Below are 24,423 nucleotides of genomic sequence, written 5' to 3'. Positions count from 1 at the left end.
TATCTTTTACCATCTGTATGTCTTCTTGGAGGAAGTTTCTGCTTATCTCTTCTCATTTTTGATGGAGTTGGCTATTTTCTTGTAAAGTTCAAGCAGTGCTTTATATATATAGGATATCAAATCTTTCTATCGCTTTTTCATTTTTGATTTTAGGCCACACCTGGTGGTGCTCCTGGCTCTGTGCTCAGGAATCTCTCTTGATAGTGCTCAGGAGATAAAGTTGAGTTTAGGGAAGCAAAACAAGACTCTCACGTATGGAGACCAGAGAAGGCCCCCTGACCCTCAGGGCCCCAAATGGAGCCTCAACAGGCAACTGTGTAGGAATGGCAACCCCAGGATGGAGGAGATGAGCACTTATAGGAAAGGCACTGCTGGTCTCAGGAAAGCAGAGCCCACAGCCTGCTTTGCCTAAGCCACTAAACATCACTACATACTAAACATACACATCACCTCATAATTTTGTGATTGGTAACGACCTTCGCTTTCTTTTGTTTAAACATTCCGTGCATCTTTTTGGTCAGGCTTCTGTATGAGTAACTTACCCTCACCTGAAAGAAACGAGCCATTTCCCCAAAGTCACACCCAGAGGGTCTATTATATATCTCCAACTCTGTAAGATTCTCTTTCCTGCTCTGTCCTGAGCATTTCTCCAGGGCTAGGTCACGAACTGGCCTGGTATCCAATACCACCTGTAACATCACTACAGGTGGACCATATAAGATGCTGGAGATTGAACCCAGGTCTGCCTTATCCAAGGCAAATGTCTTATGCCATGGGCTATCCTCCAGTCTCTAGGGTATCAACTCTTTATCAGATGAATGGTGGTCTATATGTACTCGCCCAGTTTGTTAGGTATTTTCATTCTGGTCACTGTTTCCTTTGTGGTACAGAAGCTTATTCGTTTGATGTAGTCCCATTTATTTATCTTGGTTTCCAGCTGCTTGGACAATGTCATTGAATCACTGAAAATACCTTTAGATTCAATGGAATGAAATGTCTCATTCACTCATTGACATTTACCCACAAGGACCCAAAATCTGTATTCAGAAAAGATTTTGCAATCTTATGTTCATTGCAGCATGATGATTCACAATAGCTCAAATCTGAAAACAACCCAGTTGTTTAAGAACAGATGACAGAATTAAGAAACTGTGGTACATATATACAGATGGAATATTACTGAACAGTAAGAAAAGATGAAATCATGCAATATGCTGTTATGTGGATGGGTCTGGAGAGCACCATGCTGATTAAAGTTAGTGAGAAAGAAAGAAAATTTTTCTACTATGCTTATTAATATTTCACATATGAGAGAGTAATGGGGAAATGTGAAGGGCAATAGATACCATAGTGGAGGTATGGTATAGAATATTTTATGTACACCCCTAACATTAACAGTTTGTTAACCAGGATGCCTCAAATACATTTTTTAATGAGTTATTTTCAAGTTGGACTCCTTGTTCCCAGAACCAGCAGTGAACATTTTCCCTGCTACTGAAGTAATGTAAAAGGACATCTGAATGTGTCTATGTACATGTGAGTGTATATGTGTTATGTGATGTCACTGCTATCTAATCCTTTATGCCTGCCATAAGATCACTGAAAAAGTACAAAGCGATCTTTTCCAGCACTCCAACTGCTGACCTCTATGTTCCCACCATGTCACTTTCTTACAATTCCATTTTCACTTCCAACTCCAGTCTTGCTTATCACAGACCAGGGACTCAGGCTGCTGTACATTTCCAGTTTTCTCTTGTCTCTGTTGCTTAGAAAGATAACTTCCTAATAACAGAGCAATAGCATGCATAGCACTTTTTCTTCTGATTCTTGTAGACCACCTGGGGGGTCCTCATTTGGGTGTTCATTGAACCATGCTTAAGGCTAGGCATGAAAAATCGGAAACATGCACTTGGCATAATGTCCCTGAAGGTTACATGCTAAATATTTTGTAGATGTTCAACAGGTCATCTCATGTCCTTTTGCAGGTGACATGTAAGACCAGGACTAGTCTTAGAGGAAGATACTAATGTTCGTTAATACATAATAACAGTCACAATAATGACTAACAATAATGTCCATTAATGTCCATTGATAAAGTCAGGATGTGTTATTTCCTCTTTCTTATTTTCTCACAGATGACATCATACCAATTTTAGAGAAGATACTTGCATTCATATTATAAAGTAAGGAGAAACTCTTACTCAGAGTCATTTTCCCAAGGTCATAGAATGACACCTTTAAAGTTCATGCTCTTTTTCACAATCGCAACCAGCACAGCAATAAATACAACCATTTGGGCAATATCAAGAGGATCTCTCTCTAATTTACAATTATCGTGTGCTACCAACCAGTATTAGACAGAAGTTGAAGTCATCCTTCCTCTCACACACCAATTAGCCCCCTGCTGTTTCCAAGCATCTCACATCCACTAAAGGTTAACAAAAGTTCCTTCCAGCATTCCCTGTACAAAAGTATATGCTTTTTGTGCAGATGGTGTTTAAATCCCATGTCAGGAAGGCTCATTGGATTTCCTGTCTACAGGGGTAATCCATATGTGAGACATCATATATTCTATTAATTTGGTATTGACCATGTCTGACCTTCCCTAGATAATTTCTGGCATGTATGGCAACATTGGGAGGAAAATGTGAATAATTCTACTTTCAATTAGATGAAACTGAGGTTTAAAGGAGAATAAGTTGCCCAAGTTGGTGAATAACAACCTGAAACATCCACATCTAACCTCTTTCTAACTCTTCATTTCCAAACTGTCCAATGGCTCTCTCTCTCTAGAAAGAAGTTGTAAAAGTATAGAAAAGTGAACATAATGTTGCATCATGGGATGCTTCAGGAAAAGAAAATCCCTGTAGACTGACTTATGGGAAACAAGTTCTCACTTATCTATAGATGCATCCATATACTCATTTCAGTTATTTGTGGGAGGAGCAGTATTTCATGACTGCCTTTAGTTTCCCTTAATTTTAGCACCTGGCTTGCATTCTGATAGTAGACAGAATGTGAACTCATGCTTTATATGAACTGTGTGACTGGATTTGGTTTCTAGAACTCCTGTCTCTAATTACAAAAATTAATGCTCTCACATATGCCTGGACTAAGAAAAATGAGAGGCATATGAAACAAAGTTAGATGCCCTTTTTTTGGTGGGGGGAGTCACAATCAGCAGTGCTCAAGGGTTACTCCTGTCTCTGTGCTCAGAAATAGCTCCTGGCAGGCATATAGAATGCCAGGATTCGAACCACTATCCAACCTAGATGAGCTGCATACAAGGCAAATACCCTACCATTGCGCTATCTTTCCAGCCCCCAGAAAGATGCTTTTTTGAGCTTGAAGCCAAGTGCAGTCAAGTGCACTAGGCCAATAAACCCAGAAGGATAACAAAGAGTTGTTGGCAAGAAAATGTTGTGCCAGACTACTATATATATGTATATATATACATATATATACACACATATATATACTATATGGTTGTCATACTAAGTATATGACACATTCCCATCCAGTGACTAAAGATCCAATGTTCTTGCCAAAGTAGAAAGATCAAAGAGGTCTCTTGATTCTTCTACATTTAGCATCCAAATGGGAGTTGAGTCAACAGTTACACCTCTCTGCTGTCATGCTTGCTCATACCTTCCCATCTATTCTCCCCAGGGGTTTTTGCCTCAGCATTGTCCATGTGATATTAAAAAATGTCCTGACACTGTGGGCTTGCATTTCATGTTTCCAAAGACATTTACTCAGAGTTTGTGTATGTTGTCTTATATTCATGATGAGGTCCTGCCAATCTGGATTTATAGATTTAGAGATTTCCTGTTTTAGAAATTCCTTTGGGTTCACCTCTAAGAACCAGGCCATGAGAAACTCTCCTGAAAAGCAGGACTTGCTGGGTGAAATGTGTGACTGGGATGAAGTCGGGGGAACAAGAAGTGCTAAGAATAGAATGTAGACACACAAACTAGGCATGCACTCTAACTCTAGAACTATCTCCCCTACTCTTCCATTCTGATTCTTTCTCTCAGGAGCCAACTAAAACAATGATGCATACAACAGGGTCTAAACAAAGTATTTAAAGTGTAATAGGTGCTAGGTACATTTAGTGTCAAAATAACTCATCTGTGAAGTCATAAGGTCCCTGAGCAGCAATGAAAAGAAAACCATATTTCATAACACTGAGTATTTTGCAAGGGAAGACAAATTGCTCCAGTCTCTAGGTCTGTCTTCCCTTCTGTAAAACCAACAGACAGTCTTCAGAAAGCCCAGGTACCTTGCTACCTAGCTTGTAACCTGTGTCCTTGCTCTTGTTCTAACATGCTTTGAACATTTTACTGAAGCCATAAAATGGGGCTGGAGTGTTGAGGGGCTGTAAGAGAGAGAGAGAGATGAAAGTTTGGAGTAGAGAGTTTGGGGTATAAAAGGTACAATGGAGTGAAAGGAAAAGATAAGATGACCTGTATCTTGAAAAATGTGGAAGCAAATCTACTAAGGTGAGCATGTCGTATGCCTAGGCAGATGCCCTCCTCTCTGGAATTCACATTATCTGTGCAATGAGGATGTCAGATCTGATACCGCTGAGATACCTCTGCAAATGTTTCTGAAGTTTAAATACTTCTGCTACTCTTGACTGGATTGGGCTTTCCTAGGCCATCCTTCACTTCTGGTCAGTGTCCTGGTCCTCCCTGCCTAGGCTCCTCTCCTAGGCTCCCTACTCTATTTTCTTCCTTTTCTTTCCACTATGGTTCTTGACTTCTGTCCCTCCTTTTTTTTTCTTTCCCTCCCACCTGCCCTTCCTCTTTCCCTCTCTCCCTTCTTTCCTTCATCCCTCCCTTTCCTTCCTTCTTTCTTCCCTCCCTCTCTCTCATTCTTTCCTTCCTTCTTCCTCCCTCCCTCCCTCCCTTCTACATTTTCCCTCCCTCCCTCCCTCCTTCCCTCCCTCCCTCCCTTCCTTCCTTCCTTCCTTCCTTCCTTCCTTCCTTCCTTCCTTCCTTCCTTCCTTCCTTCCTTCCTTCCTTCCTTCCTCCCTCTCTCCTTCCCCCCCTCCATTCTACATTTCCTCCTTCCTTCCTTCCTTCCTTCCTTCCTTCCTTCCTTCCTTCCTTCCTTCCTTCCTTCCTTCCTTCCTTCCTTCCTAAGAAGTACTCAGACAAATGAAAAATACTTATGTCAACATGCTATCAACCTGATGGTTCAATATTCTGCTGGCAATTCAGCACTCCTTGGCCAGTGGAATTGGGGACCACAAGACTTATAGCTGGAAAGTACTCTGGGGATCATGCAGTATCAGGAATAAGATCAGGTTTCCACACTTGCTAAGTATGCACCCCTGGCAATTGAGAGTGGGTTTTATTACAGCCCCATCTTATGGATGAAAAAACTGAGATTTAGTGTTTGGATACCAATCTTGCTTAGCTAAAGCCTACAAGTTGAAAGTGTGCTGGTAGTGGTTATTTTGCATTGCTCATCATTTGAACAACATTGTCTTAATTTTCTGCTTTTGGAAGGATTCTGGAGTACATATTTGTCATAGTATTAAGAACAAAATTTCAGAACTAGCAAAAAAAAATCAGGATACCAAACAAACAAAAGGATAATAAATAGTAAAGGCCAAGAGTTGCAGGGCCAGAAAAGGGAATCTTGCTTGTTGGTGACAAAGGCAATGCTACATTCCCAGGTAGTACTTGCTGCACCCCTCTTTAGCCATGAAAGGTTAGTCTTTCAGAGAGAGGAACAAGGGCAAATCCAAGTGATAAAAGCAAAGATACTAATCCATAAATGCACTGGATCAGCAGTCAGAGGGGTTGAGGGCACTGAGAAAGCCTGCCCTAGGTTTTATGAAGAGGAGGAAGGTGATAAAAGCAGAGGTGGCTATGAAGACAGAACAGAGGTTGAATTCTGTCATTCAATATCATTATGACTTTGTAAGATTTCTCATCTTTGGCCAAGACTCAGTTACCCCAATTTGACAAAAAACAAAGGCTAACTCCATTCCCTTGCTCACTGAACAACATCAAGAACGGTCTTAAGGACCTACAGCAGGTAGGACACTTGCCTTGTATTATTCTGACCAGGGTTTTATCTTCAACACTCCATATAGTCCCCTGAATAAAGTCAGGAGTAATTCCTGAGTGCAGTCAGGAGTAACCTATAAGCCTCACTGCATATGTCCCTCCCAAGAAATGAGTGGTCTTTTCTTTTCTAACAGGGTCCCTACCTCGGACCCTGTGGCTATCATTGAAAAAAAGGTAAAACTAGAAAGAGTGTGGAGTTCTGTTAAGAGTAACATCTTTGATCTACACCTTCATCTTTCATCCTTCAGTCATTCTGGGAAGCAGGTCCTGGTAAGCACCAATGAGAAACTGAAGCCCCAGGAGATAAATGGTTACTGTTCTCCCTTTCACCTCCATTTCACAGAGCAAAAAGCAATTGGGTCAGGATTCAGGTCCAGTTGAAGTAGACTCCTCTACTACTAGTCTAGTCTGCTTGATTTGAGTCAGTACTTTTCAAGGGATGCTTGTCTAAGACAATGAGTGTGAATTCTCACCCTGAAAGATGGTCCTTGGTAGTTCTACCTGGAAGAAACTGGAACTTCTTGGTATGGAGATGAAATTAGGACACTTGGTTGTGAAGATCATGGACCCTGCAGCTCTCTTTCTTTCTGAGATGGTAAGTAGGTCTGTTCAATACCCCTTTATACACTAGGCTCCATTCTTCTTTCCCAGAAGAGAAAGAGAAGCAAGCCCTCCCATTCATGGGAGTCAGTGAGGATATAAAATGGACACTTAATCCCTTTGGAACACAAGATGATTAATAATGTGCTTGTTTCCTGCTTGAACAAAACCTGAAACAGTGAAATGAAATATACAAAATAAATCAAGCCAGAGGGTAATTATTCATTGTGCGAAGGAGTTACTCACTCCACAAAAGAGAGGCACTGATTTTTTTTTTGGCCCACAGTAGCAGCTATATCTTTAAGTATATAATAAAATTTCACTTACAAAATTAAAGCCAAACGACGGCTGCTTTCCTCAACCTGCACTGAGTACAATGGGCTCCACATATGTGTCCAGTGTCCTGCCATCCAGATCAGAAAGCACCGGGTTGACAGTCACACAAGAGGGTCAGTGCAACTTCACTATAGTCTAGTCAGTAATTGTGAGGCAATGAAGAAAATCAGTGGGTAGGTAGCTTTCAAACCTACCTTCTCTTTCAGATGGACAGCCCCTTCCTCAACGTGACAAGTCTCAACTACAAGTGGATCCTAGGAAATTTTTATGGAAACTAGAGACTTATATTCAGGTCATTCTATCTGGAATATTGCACCACTCAAAATAATGTGCTGACAGATGCATCATTTCATGTGGCTAATCTCATTCCCGATTATGCTCATGTTCCTGCTCTTGCTCTTCAACGCCCCTCATCTGTCCTTATTCTGTTTTTCTTCTTTTCTCCTCTTTTATCAGTGCTACACCCTGTCATTCTTCTGTATGACTCAATCTTGCCTCAGTTTCTTTCTTTGGAAACTACATCTGTGTGTATGAGCGTGCACACGCATGCATGGTTCCTGCACTGTCTTTCTCAATGTATCTCTCTCTTCTTGACAGCACTCTTCCAGAAAAGATCCTAACATTGAGTAACAGGGTGTGGGATTTCCTGATGGCCTTTCATTTCCCTCTTGAGAAATAGGGTGACCCTGGACCCAGAACTTCAAAAGGTTTGAAGTAAAGATTAACAAGATAAAAAGCCAAGAATACATTCTCTTTGCTAACTTTTCTAATATTTTTCAATCTCCTTTCCCTTGACTTCTATTTCCACTCCCTTTGCTACTCCCTCACCCCATCCCATCGTCACACCAACTGCCCCCCACCAACCCTCACCACCACTTTCCGGCATCAATTTTATTATAGAACAGCACAAGTTCTCATTACCAAGACAATCTTTTACAAAACATTTTTTACGGTACATTTCCTGGTATATGATGAAAGATCATTGTGAATCATTAAAATTAAACTATGTGTGTCCAGAACCCTGCATCAGGCTCGACTATCAGCCATGCTTTGCTGTTAACTACAGTTGGATCACTGGAAGAAATGCAACCAAATGTCTACCTCACACTGAACCAGGTTACCTGTCTAGCACCTGAAGCACCTTGAATTGCTGGATTCCCTGTCCCTAAGTTGAATTTATGAGCTTACCTCACAATTGGCAAGTTTTCTATGGAAAATTTTTTTGATTTATTGGAAGTTGAGATCACACACAGTATTCCTCACAGGTTTCTCTAGCTCAACTGGGATCATACACCATGGTTCTTTTGGGACCATAAGGTGTTGGGCATTAAACCCAAGCATCAAAGCTGGGGATCCTATCTGCAAATCACATGGTCCATCCCATTTCCCCAGCCTTCACCTATTGAAGTTTCAAATAAAGACATCATTAAATGTGCAAACAAAGGCTGGGATGAGCATGCACAATACCCCCTCCTTTAGCCTCCTATTCAGTAGCATTTTATTATCTACATTGTAATGAACATTGCAGTGCGCCATGAGGAGAAAATAGTGTGGTTCAATGGGCTGTTTCTGTACAAATAGCTATTAAATGGTCAAGACAGGCTGGCATCCTTGCTGGTAGCTGTACTTTAAGTGGCTGTAGGGAGACCCCTTCTGCTCAGAAAGCTGTCACCACGCCTTTCTTCTATCATGAAATAAGTCTTTTGTGGGTTAAGCATTGCCAAAATTGAGGGGTTCTTTTGCCCCTGATTCAATAATTCCCATTTGTTGAACACTGTTATTGGTCATAGAACGTAGCAGGTACTTTGCTCTGATTAGAATCATCACAATAACCTAGCGAAGGTGAATGCTTTTCTCTCTGATGAAAAGGAGCAGGAAATTAAGCAATTTGCTCAAACCATACCAATCTTTTACAACAAAGGCGAGATTTGTAATACAGGTCTGACTGACTCCAACACTCAGACTTATTCTACCTGGCCCTAATAGCCTTTCTCTAAACAAAACAGAGTCTGCTATGAGGACAGCTCAATGATGAGTCAATGGAAGGGTGGGTCACAGATTCAACTGAATTCCCCCTGGCTGGTTTCATCAATCATGGGGCTCAGTCAGTGTTTGTCAAAGAAATACATACATGAAACTCATGGAGTTGCAGCTTGCTGTGTCCTAGATGTTTTGTCTTTAAATGCAATATTGGATCAACCTGATTTTTTATAAGCCTATACATTATGCCTGAAAAAAACATCAGTAGCCAATGTCAGGCATATAAGTTTCAGATATAAATTTCAATTCCTGCAGGTAACTGCTTAAGCAAAAGTGTGTGGTTGGGGGTGTGTGGCATTTTGGGGGGAGACCACACCCAACAGAACCCAAGGGTTACTCCTTGTTATGCATCTCATGAGATGGATGTGAAAGGGCTGAAGATAGGTTGGCATGAAAAGAGGAAAAAGATTAATTTCTAACAGTATCTCTCCAGCTGTCTCTAGCTATCTGTGACCTAAAACCCACAACATACAGGGATTTTCTTGTAGTATGAGAGCCTAAGAGCAAAGCATTTCTAGGCTGGGAGGGACAAGCCCAGGGCCCTCTCTCAATATCAAATGAAGTTGACTGGGTTATATTTAAAGTCACTGTCAGTAAGTAATAAAGCAAATGCCCTTTGGAAATCTGGTGGTGCTTGATTTCCCACTTCTTGAGGACACTGGAGAGAGTCTAAATATTTTGTCTGAGTTCGTAGTGGTAGCACAACAGGTAGGTTATTTGCCTTGCACGTGGCCAACCCAGATTTGATCCCGGCATTCCATATGGTCCCTGAGCCTTCCAGGAGTAATTTCTGTTACTGCTTCTCTTCTCTTTGGTCACTTTGTGTTGGTGTAGGTGAATGTTTTTGTCTCTCTAAGATGACCTGGATGCCTAATCCCACATATGATAGTGTTTGGAAATGGGATCACTGAGAGATAATTTAGGATTGAAGAGGCTATGAAGTAGCTTCTCACATCCTTACCGCCCATAGAATAAACAGTTCTGTTTAAGAACAGAAGGAAAAGTGTCTCCTGTGAACACACACATTAAGGAAAGGGAGTGAGAGGACAAGTGAAAAAATGAGAATCTGACCATCTGCAAGACAGGAAGAGAAGCTCAGCAGAAACTAAATATATGATATCTCCATTTTGAACTTCTCACACCCCAGAGAAGATATCTTTTTGCTGTCAAAGCCTCCCAGTGCATGGTTTTCTCAGGATAGTATAAACAGAAATAATCACCAAAAAGAATTGTTATATGCAAGGTAAGTGCCATAACCCCTGTACTATTTCTTCATCCTCACAGATTCAAATCAGTTTTTCCACCTCCACAAATCCTGTAATCCAAGCCCCCAATCTCTCTATTCTGGATTATTCTATCAGTCCTGTGTTTTGATCATATCTTCAACAATGGGCAATGTTTAATGAATTTTTTTATCAAGCAGAGTTCTGTGTTTAATATGCTTTATCTTGTGTAGCAGTGTAATATTTCTCTAAATTTGTTATGTTAATAACATTTCTACTGGGCCCAGAGAGATAGCATGGAGGTAAGGCATTTGCCTTGATTGCAGAAGGACATTGGTTTGAATCCCAGCATCCCAAATGATCCCCTGAGCTTGCCAGGAGCGATTTCTAAGCGTAGAGCCAGGAGTAACCCCTGAGCACTGTCAGGTATGACCTACAAACAAAAAACCCAAAACCCAAAAACAAAAACAAAACAATAACATTACTACTGTTTACCATTGAGAAAAACAGAGATACAGAAAGAGTTAGTACAATTGTCCTAAATTGGGGCTGGAGTCTGATGTGTAATATGATTGTTTTGCATGAAATGAAACCCAGGTTTGATCAGTGGCAACAAATATGGTCTCTTGAGCCCTAGCATATTCGACTCAAAAACCAAAGAAAAAAATTGTCAAGTGTTGTACAAGTTCAATATAAAGGCTCTGGAATTAGAATTTAAGCCCCACAGATTCTATAACTTGAATTCTAAACTACCACAATATGTTTATCAAAGTAAGCTTATATTCAGCAATCTTTTTTCTTAATGCAAATAATAAACCAAATAGAAAAAGAAAATAAATTAAAAAATACATTTAAATTATTGTTACAAAACATTAAATACCTAAAAATAATTTAACAAAAATATGAAAGCCGGGGCCCGGAGAGATAGCACAGAGGCTTGCAAGCAGCCGATCAAAGGACCAAAGGTGGTTGGTTCAAATCCCGGTGTCCCATATGGTCTCCCGTGCCTGCCAGGAGCTATTTCTGAGCAGACAGCCAGGAGTAACCCCTGAGCACTGCCGGATATGGCCCAAAAACAAAACAAAACAAAACAAAAAAACAAAAATATGAAAGCCTTCTACATGAAAAGTCCAAGATTCTATTAAGAGAAATAAGAAAAAATACAAGAAATAAAATTATTTCAATGATTATGAACTAAAAGAATTAGCATTTTCAAAATGATCATATTACCCAAATAATTCTCTGGTTCAGTGTAATCACTATCAAAATTCAAATACTGTTAAAATGTATATGAAGTAAAATTAAAAACCCTAAATATTTAAAGCAAATTTGAGAAAGATTAAAAATCAAACAAAAAAAGAATAAAAAAAATCAAGCATTGTACTCCATGATTGTAAGCTTATTAAAAAGCTCTAATAATCAAAATAGTCTGGTACTTGAATTTTTGATCAATGAAATAAAATTAAGGACCCAAATTTGAGAACCCCAAAATGTTTAGTTGCATAGAAAGCTAATTCATTAGAAAAGAGCTATATACATTAAATACAGGAAAAAAAAACTTTTTTGAAAAATGAAGAAAATACTGCATAAACATAAAATTGAGTCCCTACTTGATATCAAATATGAAAATTAATCCAAATGATTAAATAATATATTAGACCAGACTCCATAAAACACATTGAGAAAAACAAATAAGATATATAGTCCTCAGAAGTGTCTTCAGCGCACAGGCAAGAAAATAAACATAAAAAGAAACAAATGGAGCTACAGCAAAACAAAACAAAAACAAACAAAAAACAAAAAAGAAAACAAAAACAAAAACCTAGGACTAAAATAAAAAGATATGATACTGTGTGAGAGAAAAAATATACTTGATATGTTTACATCTGTGAAAGACTTAAGTGCCAAGATATTTGACCTACTTTCAATGTTCAAAAATATAACAGACAGCATACCAATCAGAAAAAAGAAGATACACAGATATTTCCTCAAAAAAATTGGGAATTCCAGTAAACATATGTGAAAGTCTTCATCATCGCTTATTATTAGTGAAAAGTAAGTCCAAACAGAATTGAGCTATCAACTCATATGAGTGAGAATAGCTTAGTTTAAAAACAGCTAGTACTGTTGGAAACGTAGCAAAAATAAAAATAATAAAAGGAACACTCATCTATTATTAGTAGCAATGTGACCGAGCTCAGCCTGTATGGAAAATAGTATAGAGACTTCTAAAAGATTTAATGCTAGAACTTCCAATAATTTCACACTTTGGTATTTATCCCAAGAAAAATGTCACTAATATAAGATATATGTGATTCTATGTTCACTGCAGCAGCATTTACAATAGCTAAAATTAATAACTATATATCAATATATAAGTGTATAATACAGTAACATACGCACATACACATATGTTAACATTATTGTGATCATGATATCTGAACTACATTTAAAAATATAAAATCAAAGTAAAAACTTGTGCAGCTGCCATTTCCTATACGGGCAAGCTTCTTATTACAGCTAGTGTTTCTCAAATTTATTATTGTATTTGGCCACATCTAGCTGTGTTCCTGGCCATTTTTTGGCAGTGCTCAGGGGATTTTAAGGAGTACTAGGTAAAAATTGCAGGCCACAGGGCTGGAAAGTGGCCCAGCAATAAAGCGTTTGCCTCAAATGCAGCTGATCCAGGAAGATTGCGGTTCTATCCCCGGTGTCCCAGATGGTTCCCCAAGCCAGGAGTGATTTCTGAGTGCATAGCCAGGAATAACCCGTGAGTGTCACCAGGTGTAACCCCCCCCCAAAAAAAAAAATTGCAGGTCAGGTGCTTGCAAAACTAGCTCCATAACTTCTGTATTACTGTTCCAGCCCCTCATAATTTTTAAATTGAACTTATTGTTTTCTACCCTTTTGTAGCCCCCTTTCATATCTGTTAGCCTCTTACTCTCATATGATTTTTATGTTACCTCATTTATGTAATTTTCACCTATTGACTCTTGCAATATCTTGGAAGCTCGTAGAGCATACAAGACTACTGCTGCCTAGCTCAGAGAAATGCTGCTTTAAGCAATGTGAAGCATAGGATCTTGCCACATCCTCCAAAATCAAAGATGGGCAAGCATCGATTTCCAATGCAGATGTGTAGTGTACAGTATTTCAGATCTTGAGAGCACACAAAGAATATTCAATGTTTTACCAGGAAACTGAGACATGAAACAAAGTGGAATGTCAAAGGTCAGACTGCAAATGAAAATGGAAAATTTTGAGTAAAGTCTATGGAACATTTCTCCAAAGATATTTATATTATAGTCCAATTCCTGATTCCATTAATCATTGCTAAATATCAAAATGTACAAGGCAGAGATTTGGATTTGGGGATAAAGTAGGAAGAAACAAAAATGAAAATCTTGCCTTTATAAAGTTTGTAGTTTCAGATAGCTAGGGCTAGGTCAGAGAATCATGAATAAATAAAAAAATTCCACTTCATCATTATGTCTTGATAGGATAGATGAGCAATGAAGAGAGTAAACTCTTAATGACAGACTCTCAGATTCTACTCTAGTTTCCACTGGGTCCCAATAGAGTGATTTAGGAGGAAAAATCTTACAAGATTTCATTTCACTGGTAAAATGATGAAAAGGATTTGGCATGCCATTAATTCTAAAAACTCAAGTTTTCCCATTTTAATGTTCCTGAAATGAAAGTGTCTCATAGTTATTGGAATTCTATTGTCAATATTGACAACACTATTTTTTATTAAAAATAGTAAATATCACTCTACATATTTAATTGTGCTTTGACTTAATTAAAATAGGTTCAAGAGACTTAAATGAAATAGGATTACTGAGATAATTAAATAAAATAATATAAGTAAAATGTTTAGAAGAGTGCCTGGAACTTCTTTGCACAACATAATATATGCCATCATCATTACTATCATCATCATCATTATTTTATATAGGAGGAAACATGAATGTCCTAATGGTACCTGCAGCATGGAGGAGCAGCCGAGTCTATTGTAGACTATTGCAGAAGCTTCCTTGAAGAAGTGACATGTAAGTTAAATAGTAAGGATAAGGGAGAAATCAGAAAGCAAAGAAGGGGACTTCATGGGAGCAGATGTAGGTGCACAGCATTCTATTTCCTGCAGAGACCAGCTTCTGTGAAGATCTTATCACCTTGGCTACTGGAAATGATTCCCTATTCTCAGCCAGCCATCAACACTTCAGACCTGACTTCTGCACCCTAATAACACACTCAGCCCCAGCATGTACTCTTAATATCACCTTCCCCACACTTTTGTTCATTGGTAATTCAATGACTATAAAGTATTACAAATATATTCACCAGTTTCCTGGAAAAATTTAAATATCATAAATATACCATTTGAGACTTCATAATGTTTCTCCAATGTAATTGCTGAATAAAATTAAACATAGTCTCAGAGACTGGAGATATAGGATGGTGGGTACGGTGCTTGCCTCAAATAAGGCCACATTGCATCTATATGGTCATCTGAGCACCTCTAAGAGTGATTCCTGAGTGCAGGGCCAGAGATAAATCCTGAACATTGCCAGGTGTGGTCCAAATCCCCTAAAAATTTAACTTAACATATTTTCTAGTTTAATTTCCAGTAGAGTCTACTTTCGAAGACTCTAAGAAGTTGAGAACCCCTTATTTTGGGAGGTAGTAATCAGAGCTACCTCAAGTTATCTCCTCCTCCTCTAAGACTTAAAAATATGAGCTGTCACAGCTCTCAATCTTTTTCAATTTCAGAAGCAAAGGTTGTCTTGGACTTTCAGTGGGACTGACAAGTGTCTAGTAAGGAAATTTGTTCAAATTTTCTTTGTAGCCTCTTTTAACCTTCTGTGTTTGTTGGGCTTGAACATTCAACCATATTGCCAGCTCTTGGAAGTTTTAAGATCTCGCCTTTGACACACATTGTCCTTTTTTCGAAGCATCTCAAACCTCTTCCACAACATAACATTTTACAACACTTTTAAACCAAATATAGCAAGACTCTGTAACCGAGAAATAAAACAGATTTTCTTCCAACTCATAAATGCTGTCAGATTCTACCTTACAGTTCTACATTCTTCCCTTATCCCCAATCCAATGGAGTCCTTTTATTTTTTCAAACTGACTTAAAATGGAAGCATTTTTTGTCTAAAGTATTCATGCTGGCCTCTAAGATGTCTGTGCAAATACTATCAAAGAAAGAAAGCTAAAACTCCTCTCTTTTCTTAATACTAGGCTTACTCTCTCACACATTGACTCCTCAAAATAGTAGCTTGTCACTCAGTATGGGTCCAAATCCCAACTGTGATTTTTAATAAATATATGACCTTCAGAATGTCAATCAAATCTTTTAAGACACAGTTTCTTGTATGAGAAGTAGAAGCAATAAAACCACCCAGAAACACACACAAAAAAGATAAAGATATATATTAGGTTTTGGACCACATCTAGCAATTCTCAGGGTTTACTCCTAGCTCTACACTCAGGAATTATTACTGGTCATGCTCAGGGGGGCAAATGATATGTCAGGGCTTGAACCCAGATTTGCCACTGAACCCACTGCACTAACTCTCCAGAACCAAGACAAAGACAGGTACAGAAAATCTCAGCATTAAGTGGAGTACAGAATAGTGCATTAAAATATAGATGCTGTTAGGATTTCTCCACTGTTCTTACACCCCTTGATATCTTACCAAATTATACTTGGCAATTTACTCTTAACTTACTTAACTTACTCTTAACTAACTAACTAACTCTTAACTTACTCTTAACTATCGGGTCAGTATCCAACACCTCACCTATTATGTGCAGATCATGAACTCATATCAAGTAAATTAATCAATAAAATAAACAGACTTTGATTATTACTTTTCACTTCATGGATTTTAAGAATCAGACAGCCCTAATCTTATTGTATTTGAGTCTTATCTTAAAGAATCATATTTAAGGGGCTGGAGAGATTACAGCAGATAGGGTGCTTACCTTGCATATGCAAGACCTGGTCTTAACCCCTGACATCTCATATGGTCCCTAAAGGCCACCAAGTGTTATTCCTGAGTGTCAGGGCTAACTCCTCATCATCATTGAGTATGGGCCACAAACAAAAAAAAGTAAATACTTTTTTTTTAAAAATGTGGCCTTATTTTCTTGCATTTTGGAAAAATCAAGTTTGAGGCTAATTAATTGACAGTACAAGCAAGTTTTAGCAAAGCTCATGACCTAAGAATAGTGTATTGGAGAGTGTTATGGATTCTAAAAATAAGAATAATTCATATTTTGGAAGATTGCTTTCTACAGTTGAAAGAGTAGAACAACAGCATAGAAGAATATGGAGTAATCCTAAACAGAAAAAAGATAGAGCTAGTGTATTTGCATTAAGGATAGATTAGTAGTACCCTGCTCAATGGAAAAGTTGAGGTTCAGAAGAGAATTAACTGTACTATATGAAAGTCTTTAATTAAATATGAAAGCCAAACAGTATTACCAGTACCTAGAACTTGACAACAATCCAGTGCTCATGCATTGGCACTTTCCAAGTAAAACTCTAATTACTTTCTTCCTTCTTTTGTCATTCAAGAAAAAATGTATTTGGTAAAATGGTGGGTTGTGTTTTTTCACAATACCCAGAGAGGGAAGGGATCCCCATGCCCCAAATCCAGGTAGGACAAGAGATGCAATGCAGGTCCAGCAGCAATTCCAACACAGGAAATAATCCACACACAGTTGGGAAAAAATAGCAGGCCAGAAACTCACACTGGAAGCTGTTCACAAGCCAGTCAGTGGAACCACAAGCCAAGCAGCTTCTCCTCTAGGCCCCAAAGCAACCTTTATTGGGAAAAACAAAGCCCACCCCAAGGGGAGGGGAGAAAGCCTAATGAAGAGGCAATGGGGAAACATGTTTTTTGGGGGGGTTGGGCCACACTAGGCGGTGCTCAGGGGTTACTCCTGGCTGTCTGCTCAGAAATAGCTCCTGGCAGGTACGGGGGACCATATGGGACACAGGGATTCGAACCAACCACCTTTGGTCCTGGATCGGCTGCTTGCAAGGCAAACACCGCTGTACTATCTCTCCGGGCCCGGGGAAACATATTTTTAACATGTAAACCAAAGGAACCAACTGAGAGACATCTAATTAGAAGGCGATATAAGGACCAACCCAAAAGCCTCTACCAACATGTATTGATGCAGGAAGGAACCATCCAGTCCCCAAGATACAACAATAAACTAGATGAACAAAGGCCAAATCTTTCTAAAACTTATGTTCTTACACAAATTTTTCTCTGTGACTTACACGAAAATTGGTTCTATAAAAAGCTCATCCATTTTATCTGCTTTTCTCCCCTATGCACTATCTCACTTGAACCTGCTACATAATCTTAGTGATACACCCATCCATGTTACAAGCCCCATTTTTGCACATTTTAGATTTTACAACTTCATAAAGTCCTGTGCCTCTCCTGAGCAAATTACAGAAATGACCTGTGAGCATTATATTTGAAGTGATATAAAACATACACATGGCATAACTACACAGTTGCTTTTCATTTCAGATCTTCTTGCAAAATAAAAGTGACTGCGAAGGACATGAACATAAACCGAATATGATGGTGAACATGACTGAAGTTCATATCAAATGTGAAAAGAAAATTCAATCTGGTTTAAATGCCATTTACAAATTGTTTCAATCATACTTACTTTATGCTCCAAGTTATTAGTGCTTAAAAGGTCAGAGAAACATGAAGTTTGAGATGAAAACTACCTTGCGAATTATTCAGGGTTGTAATTCATATCTTGCCACTAATTTAGCAAATGACACTGGGCATCTTTCTTAGCCTCAGTGGCCTTCTATTTCCTCATTAGATCAGACTAGATGATCTCTGAGGACCTTTCTTGCATGAAGTGTTATATTCCTGTACATATATTCATCGTAGAGAAAAAAAAAATGTGAAGTTCACAGAATGAGACATACCCAAGATCAAAGGGTAGATTTGTGCAAAGCTGATTGCTGCTAGGATTGAGAGACTATTTGCCTGCACTTGGTAAAAGGCACACATGAACTCACTTTGTAAAGTGAGCAGGTAAGAAGGAGGAAAACTGTAAAATTTTTATTAGGTCGCCAATTCCTGGATAACCAGCCCGTCAGCTTACTTTCTTCATATGTTGCCCAATACAATGGTTCAGGGGTGGATTAAAGATGTCTTGTGAAATATTTATTGAATCAGCTAAAATATTTATTGTTTTAAGTCAAGGCACAAGTGACTAAGTAAATAAATAACTGATTTATAAAGATAATAGCAAGCCCTGTTTTGAGTGGCCACTGTAACATTATGAACTGTGCAAGATGGGTTTAAATTTGATTTTTCATCACATTCCATATCAAGCCTTCAAAATAGCAAATATTTTCTTCATTGTAGCATATGCTAGAAAGACATCTTGATTATGTTAAATGACTTGCTAGACGCCCTACAATTAACCAGTAAATAGGGAGGTGAGGATGTGAATTGGATCTGTCTGACACCAAAGGACAGTACAATTCTTCTCTGATTCTCTAAATGCTTGCATGAATAAAAGATAAAAGTGTGAGCTAGCGATCAAATTAATATTCTATTACTCGTCTGATATAATTTTGGCTATATGGCCAAGGCTTATTATAGAAAAATTAGCATAAAACTGGTATTACCCATGTGCAAAGCTTCAGTGAGGTTGTTTCAGGGCCAGGAAGTTAGCTTAAGTTGTAGAAGACATCCCTAGTGTGTATGAGGTCCCAAGTTCCCTTCCTAACTCCACATAGGCTCTTTTTTTGGGGGGGTGAGGGGGTTTGGGTCACACCCAGCAGTGCTCAGGGGTTACTCATGGCTCTGCACTCAGAAATGGCTCCTGGTAGGCTCAGGGAACCATATGGAATGTCGGGATTTGAACCACCATCCTTCTGCATGAAAGGTAAATGCCCTACCTCCATGCTATCTCTCACATAGGCTCTTAAATACCTTTAGGCATAGTCCTAATGACTGGCCCCTGAGGGTCACTGCAAATGTGTTCAGCCCTCATCACTGTCCCAGCATCAATTAAAAACTCACTCACATACCACCACCAAAACAGACAAACCACCATCACACATGTGAACATATCTGTTTTGCTTCAAGATTTTCCCAGAGTGGGGTGAGTGTGTGTGTGTGTGTGTGTGTGTGTGTGTGTGTGTGTGTGTGTGTGTGTGTGTGTGTGTATCAAATCTAGAGTGCCCAAAGCTTTCTCCTGACTCTGCGCTCACGGATTATACCTGGCAATTCTCAGAGGACTCTATATGCAGTGGTGTGGATTGAACAGCCAGATACACACAAAGCAAGAGCTTTAACTCCTGCGTTTTCTCTCTGAGCCATAGGATGGCAGGTTAAGAATCAAAATTTGATTAAGAGTCAAAATCTAGGGGCTAGAGTGATAGCACAATGGTAGGGAATTGACCTTGCATGCAGCAAAAGTAAGTTCTATTTTCAGCATCCCACATGGTTCCCCCAAGCCTGCCAGGAGCAATTTCTGAATGCATAACCAAAAGTAACCTCTGAACACTGTGGTCCAAAAACAAACAAACAAACAAACAAACAAACAAAAAAGTGAGCCAAAATCTAATCATTTAAATGTTCCTGTGTTCTCTTTTATGGGGCAATTGAAGTTGCCCTTGAAAATTTGATTTCTATCTTCAGAAAGACCAAAAAGAAAAGTAGTCTCTCCTAGAAAAATCATAGTTCTGGCATCCTTTGGCAATTCTTTCAAATCTTTAAAATATATGAGACCCTTCTCTGTCTTGGTCTTTTAACATTTTTGTTCTCATCCTGTCCACTGTTAAGATGGAAAATATTTAATGATGGTTTTCCAAATAAAGTAAGCCATGATTTATAACAGTTACCAATTATGCTTTTATAAATACCCTCCTCATACCAATTTTTAAGTTTTTTTTTCATGGCATCACTCAATAAAAGGTTGGGAGGAAATGCTAAAATTCAACTCCCATCATACCAACTAATTCCAACCTACCACAAATGCAACTCTCAAATCAGTTCAATCATTAGGACTAATTGTTGAAATCCCTAAAAAAACACAACCTGAACTAATAGTGGCAACCTAGCCAGGCTCAGTGCTGCATCACTATAATTGAGGTTCTAGTCTTAAGCAATAGCCTCTCACCTCTCTGAGATTTGGGGGCTCGAGATGTAGGCTCTATGAAGCCAACCAGACAAACATGTCTCCTGCATAGAAGGAGGTTGTTGTGTTTTTCTTTTTTCTTTTTGTTTGGTTTTTGGGCCACAACTGGTGACATTCAGGGGTTACTCCTGGCTATGCACTCAGATATCGCTCCTGGCTTGGGGGACCCTATGGGATGCTGGGGATAGAACCCAGGTCATCCTGGGCAGCTGCGTGCAAGGCAAACACCCTAATGCTGTGCTATCACTCCGGCCCCAGTTGTTTTATTTTATATTTTATTTTTTAAATAAGAGAAACAAGATCATCTTTCACAGATCTAAGTTCTGAATGTCTACAGGGCTGGAGGGCAAGGGGAGGGTGGTTCAGCTTTTCCAGAGCTTCTGCCAACTTCTAATTACTGATGGAAGGCAAAAGAAGGAAGCCCTTACTGTTCTCTTGAGTCTAATTATGATTTCTTCTAAACAATTTAACTGATGAAAAAAGGCCTTTTCCTACTTCTGTGGCCAACACAGTCAAACCAAGTCCTTAAAGAATATAAAAATCTTTGAAACTTTATCATTTTATGAGCTCTATTCATCTTATTTTCCAACTTCAGCCCTTGTCACTTCTTAATTCACTGTTGGGCATGCTCTTCACATCTCATTGAGATCTCCATGTATCCAATGATACTGCTCTTCATTTCCCCAAATCATTTTAAACTTTCATACATTTTTTTTAAATTGTAAGATACCTCTGCTAACCCACCCTCCCTACCGATTCTATGAAGCTCAGTTAAAAGGTCATCTTTTTCATGATATATTTGCTGAAGTCCCTGTCTCAAATCTGTTTCTGCCTGTTCTCTGGGCATGAGATACTTTATTAATGCTTATTCTTGATTTATACTATATTGTGTCTTTATAATAGCTGCGTATGAGCATATTCTTTTTATCCCTGAGAAAATGAAGGCAGGAACATTGTCCAATTTGTCTGTGATTTTTCAATAGCACCCAGACTTATGAGTTGTGGAATTAAGAAAATCTTGCCTGAATTGAATCTAACGAATTGAAGTAAATTTTGTAAAGTGGATCTGAGTCAAGCCCCATGAAAATATACTCAGGGATCTTATGTTCTCATTTCCACTCCTTACCTGTAGATAGCCTGTGCATTTATACAGAACGTGACTTGTAAGAATAAGGGGCTTGCTGAGCATCGAGTGGAAAAGATACAGGGGATAAATTAGATCCAGTCCTTGGCTTTAAGAAGCTTACATTTTAGCAAGGTAGACAGAGCAAGCTTCCAAACAATAACTCAAGTTTTTAATCAGGTTTTTTAGTCAACAGTAAACTCCAATGTCACTAAAATAAGCCATCCATTCCACCAAGAGAAAATGAGAGGCAATTAAGTGAACGAGATTTTGAAATTAATGAAAGAATGGAAACTATCTCTAGGGAAGAGAGGGGTCCAACCTTTGTTAGAGGGTAGGTCTTTGCATGGGTGTTTGGGGAATAATTGTGTGTATGAGCGGAGTGGAAATGCACAGAGGAATATTCTTGACATGACTAAATGGGAGTGAGACTAGAGCTACTGGGAAATCAGTGACTCAGTTCTTCTAGTGCTGTAAAATGTTTCATCTGAGCTCATATTTAAGTGAATAAGGAGGAGGAAACTAAAATTGAAGCTATGAGAACAGAGAGGAAAATTCCTTATAGCACCACATTCCCTGATCCTCTCATTGGGTTACTGACAGATAATGGCCAGAAGAGACATCTAGTTCCCGGAGCACTGCTTTGGGAGGTCTCTCTTTTCACACATAGACACAAAAATTCCAAGTACAAAACTACAGGGTTAAGCAGAGAATCTGCGTCTTCCTCTTGAATTGGGATCCAAAGGAGAAGTAGGGAGAGCTCAGATCCAGGCCGTTGAGTTGACATACATCCACTCTGCACAGAGGCTGTCCCCAAAGCATCTATGCAAGGAGTTAACTAAGTAAGACTCTTATTTACCAAGAGAAGGATGATGTTCCATGAAATTAGACAAGTTGGAGGAGGAGCAGAGAACAGGGAATAAGAACAGGGAGCCAAATACTGGATTTATTTCCTACTTGATTTATAAACCTGGCAAGTCTCTGCTTCTTTAGAATTTCTGCTTTTCTGTGGTTGTTGGAGGACATTGATAACTGAGTTTATTAAGCAACAACTAAAAGTTATACATTGTCCTTTTGTACTAAGCATAGGTACTATCAACAAAACAGAGTCTTGTGAGTTCAAGTACCACCTGCATACTATCCACTCAACACATGTATAGCCCAAACCTCTTTATAAACTTGACTTTAGACTTTCTACATCAAGCCTCTTATTTATTTTATTTTATTTCGGTTTTTGTGTCATACCTGGCTATTCTTAGAGGATATTTCTGGTGCTGAATTCAGGAGTTACTCTTGACAGTGCTTGGGACCTTATTTCCAGAATACTGGGGTTCAAATCCAGGTCAGCCATGTGAAAAGCAAGAACTCTACTGGCTAGACTACCTCTCCTGCTCCTAAAACCTCTTTTTAAACTTGACTTTCATATGTAATGTCTATTTTTTGTTTTTGATATTAAATAGTTAACTAGAATTTATATATTAGATAATACCCTTGTTCATAGCCTGGCCCTTTAATAGTTTACTCATTCCCTGCTTCAGATAGAACAATGTGGAATCAACTTACACCTCTCTTTATTATCACTTCCCAAGTCCAATAACAAATTATAGAAACTTTATATTTTAAATATTAATCTGAGATAGTAATAACTTTAACATGTTGTGTCTCAATCAGAAACTAAATACCATTTTAAGTATCTAACTCTAGTTTAGGTTCTTTCTTCTGCCTCATCCTCTCTCATGACAGAATCTGATTTCCTTTCCTTAGTCATGGAAATCAAGTCTGTGCCCACTCCTGCCTGCATATGAATAGTTGAGCCTTTGAGTCAGTAATGCTGTCAGGAAGAAAAGAATGGATGTACTGAGAAGATGCTGTTCTCCCAGTCAAAAAGGAGAAAAAACACTCCAAGAAGGAGCACCAAGTATTTGTTTCCAAAGACAGCTGATCACACAGTACCCACAGTATAGCCAAAAAAAAAAAAAAAATACTCAAATTTCTTGGAATTAAAGCCAGGGTTCCTATCATCCTATCTAAGGTGGTTTTCATATCCCTATCTTTATCTGATTCTCAAATTTCCTTCTGTTCCTCCATGCCTGTCTTCTCAGCTCCACCCCTCTCTAGCCATGCAAATGGTCTTTCTTGCTAGTGCTAAACCATTCATTCATTCCTTTGCTCCTGTCTTCAAAATGGTGGTCAGTGTTGCTCTTTTGGCCTAGAATGTTCATCCCCCCTGTTAGTAGCTTGACTTTCTCATGCCTGTGTGAAGGTTCCTGGTTAAATGTCACTTATGTACAGCAGTCTTAGCCTGACTACTCTCTCTGCAATGACAACTTCCTCCCCCTCCCTATGAGCCTTCCCTGCCTGCATCTGACCCCATCACTACCACTCCCGGCTTACAGCACCACCTGACTATATCGATAAAACTGTGTGATACTATAATTTCATGTCATATAAAATCTCACAACAAGAGTCCTGTCATATGAATAGTGCAGGTGTCTGAACCTTTTCATCATCAGAACTTAACAAGACACGGGACAGAGATTTGGCTTATATGGCCACTCTTATGACCTCAGTTTCTAGAAAAATATTTGGGTTCTCTATATGAGGACATGTGCCTAATAAATAGATACATCAGGAGCTTTCCACTCCTGATACTATTTAATTCATCGGGTTCAACACTGTTTTAATTCTCTGGTACAAAGGGGGAGGAAGGGAAGAGAAAAATAATCTAGATAGCTTGTATCCTATAACCCACATCTCCCCGTTTGAGATGAATATGTTCTTAGAATTTAGCTAACAGCATCATATT

At 38.8% G+C, this 24,423-nt stretch overlaps 1 protein-coding gene across 3 annotated transcripts in view; it reads right to left on the bottom strand.

Moving 5' to 3' along the window:
* Positions 1 to 24,423, bottom strand: part of ASTN2 (astrotactin 2) — a 1,116,661-nt gene that overhangs the window by 621,402 nt on the left and 470,836 nt on the right. The gene's annotated exons all lie outside the window — the stretch shown is intronic.

Source organism: Suncus etruscus, chromosome 5, assembly GCF_024139225.1.
Source record: "Suncus etruscus isolate mSunEtr1 chromosome 5, mSunEtr1.pri.cur, whole genome shotgun sequence".
Lineage (NCBI taxonomy): Eukaryota > Metazoa > Chordata > Mammalia > Eulipotyphla > Soricidae > Suncus > Suncus etruscus.
This window is presented reverse-complemented; position numbering and strand designations above follow the sequence as displayed.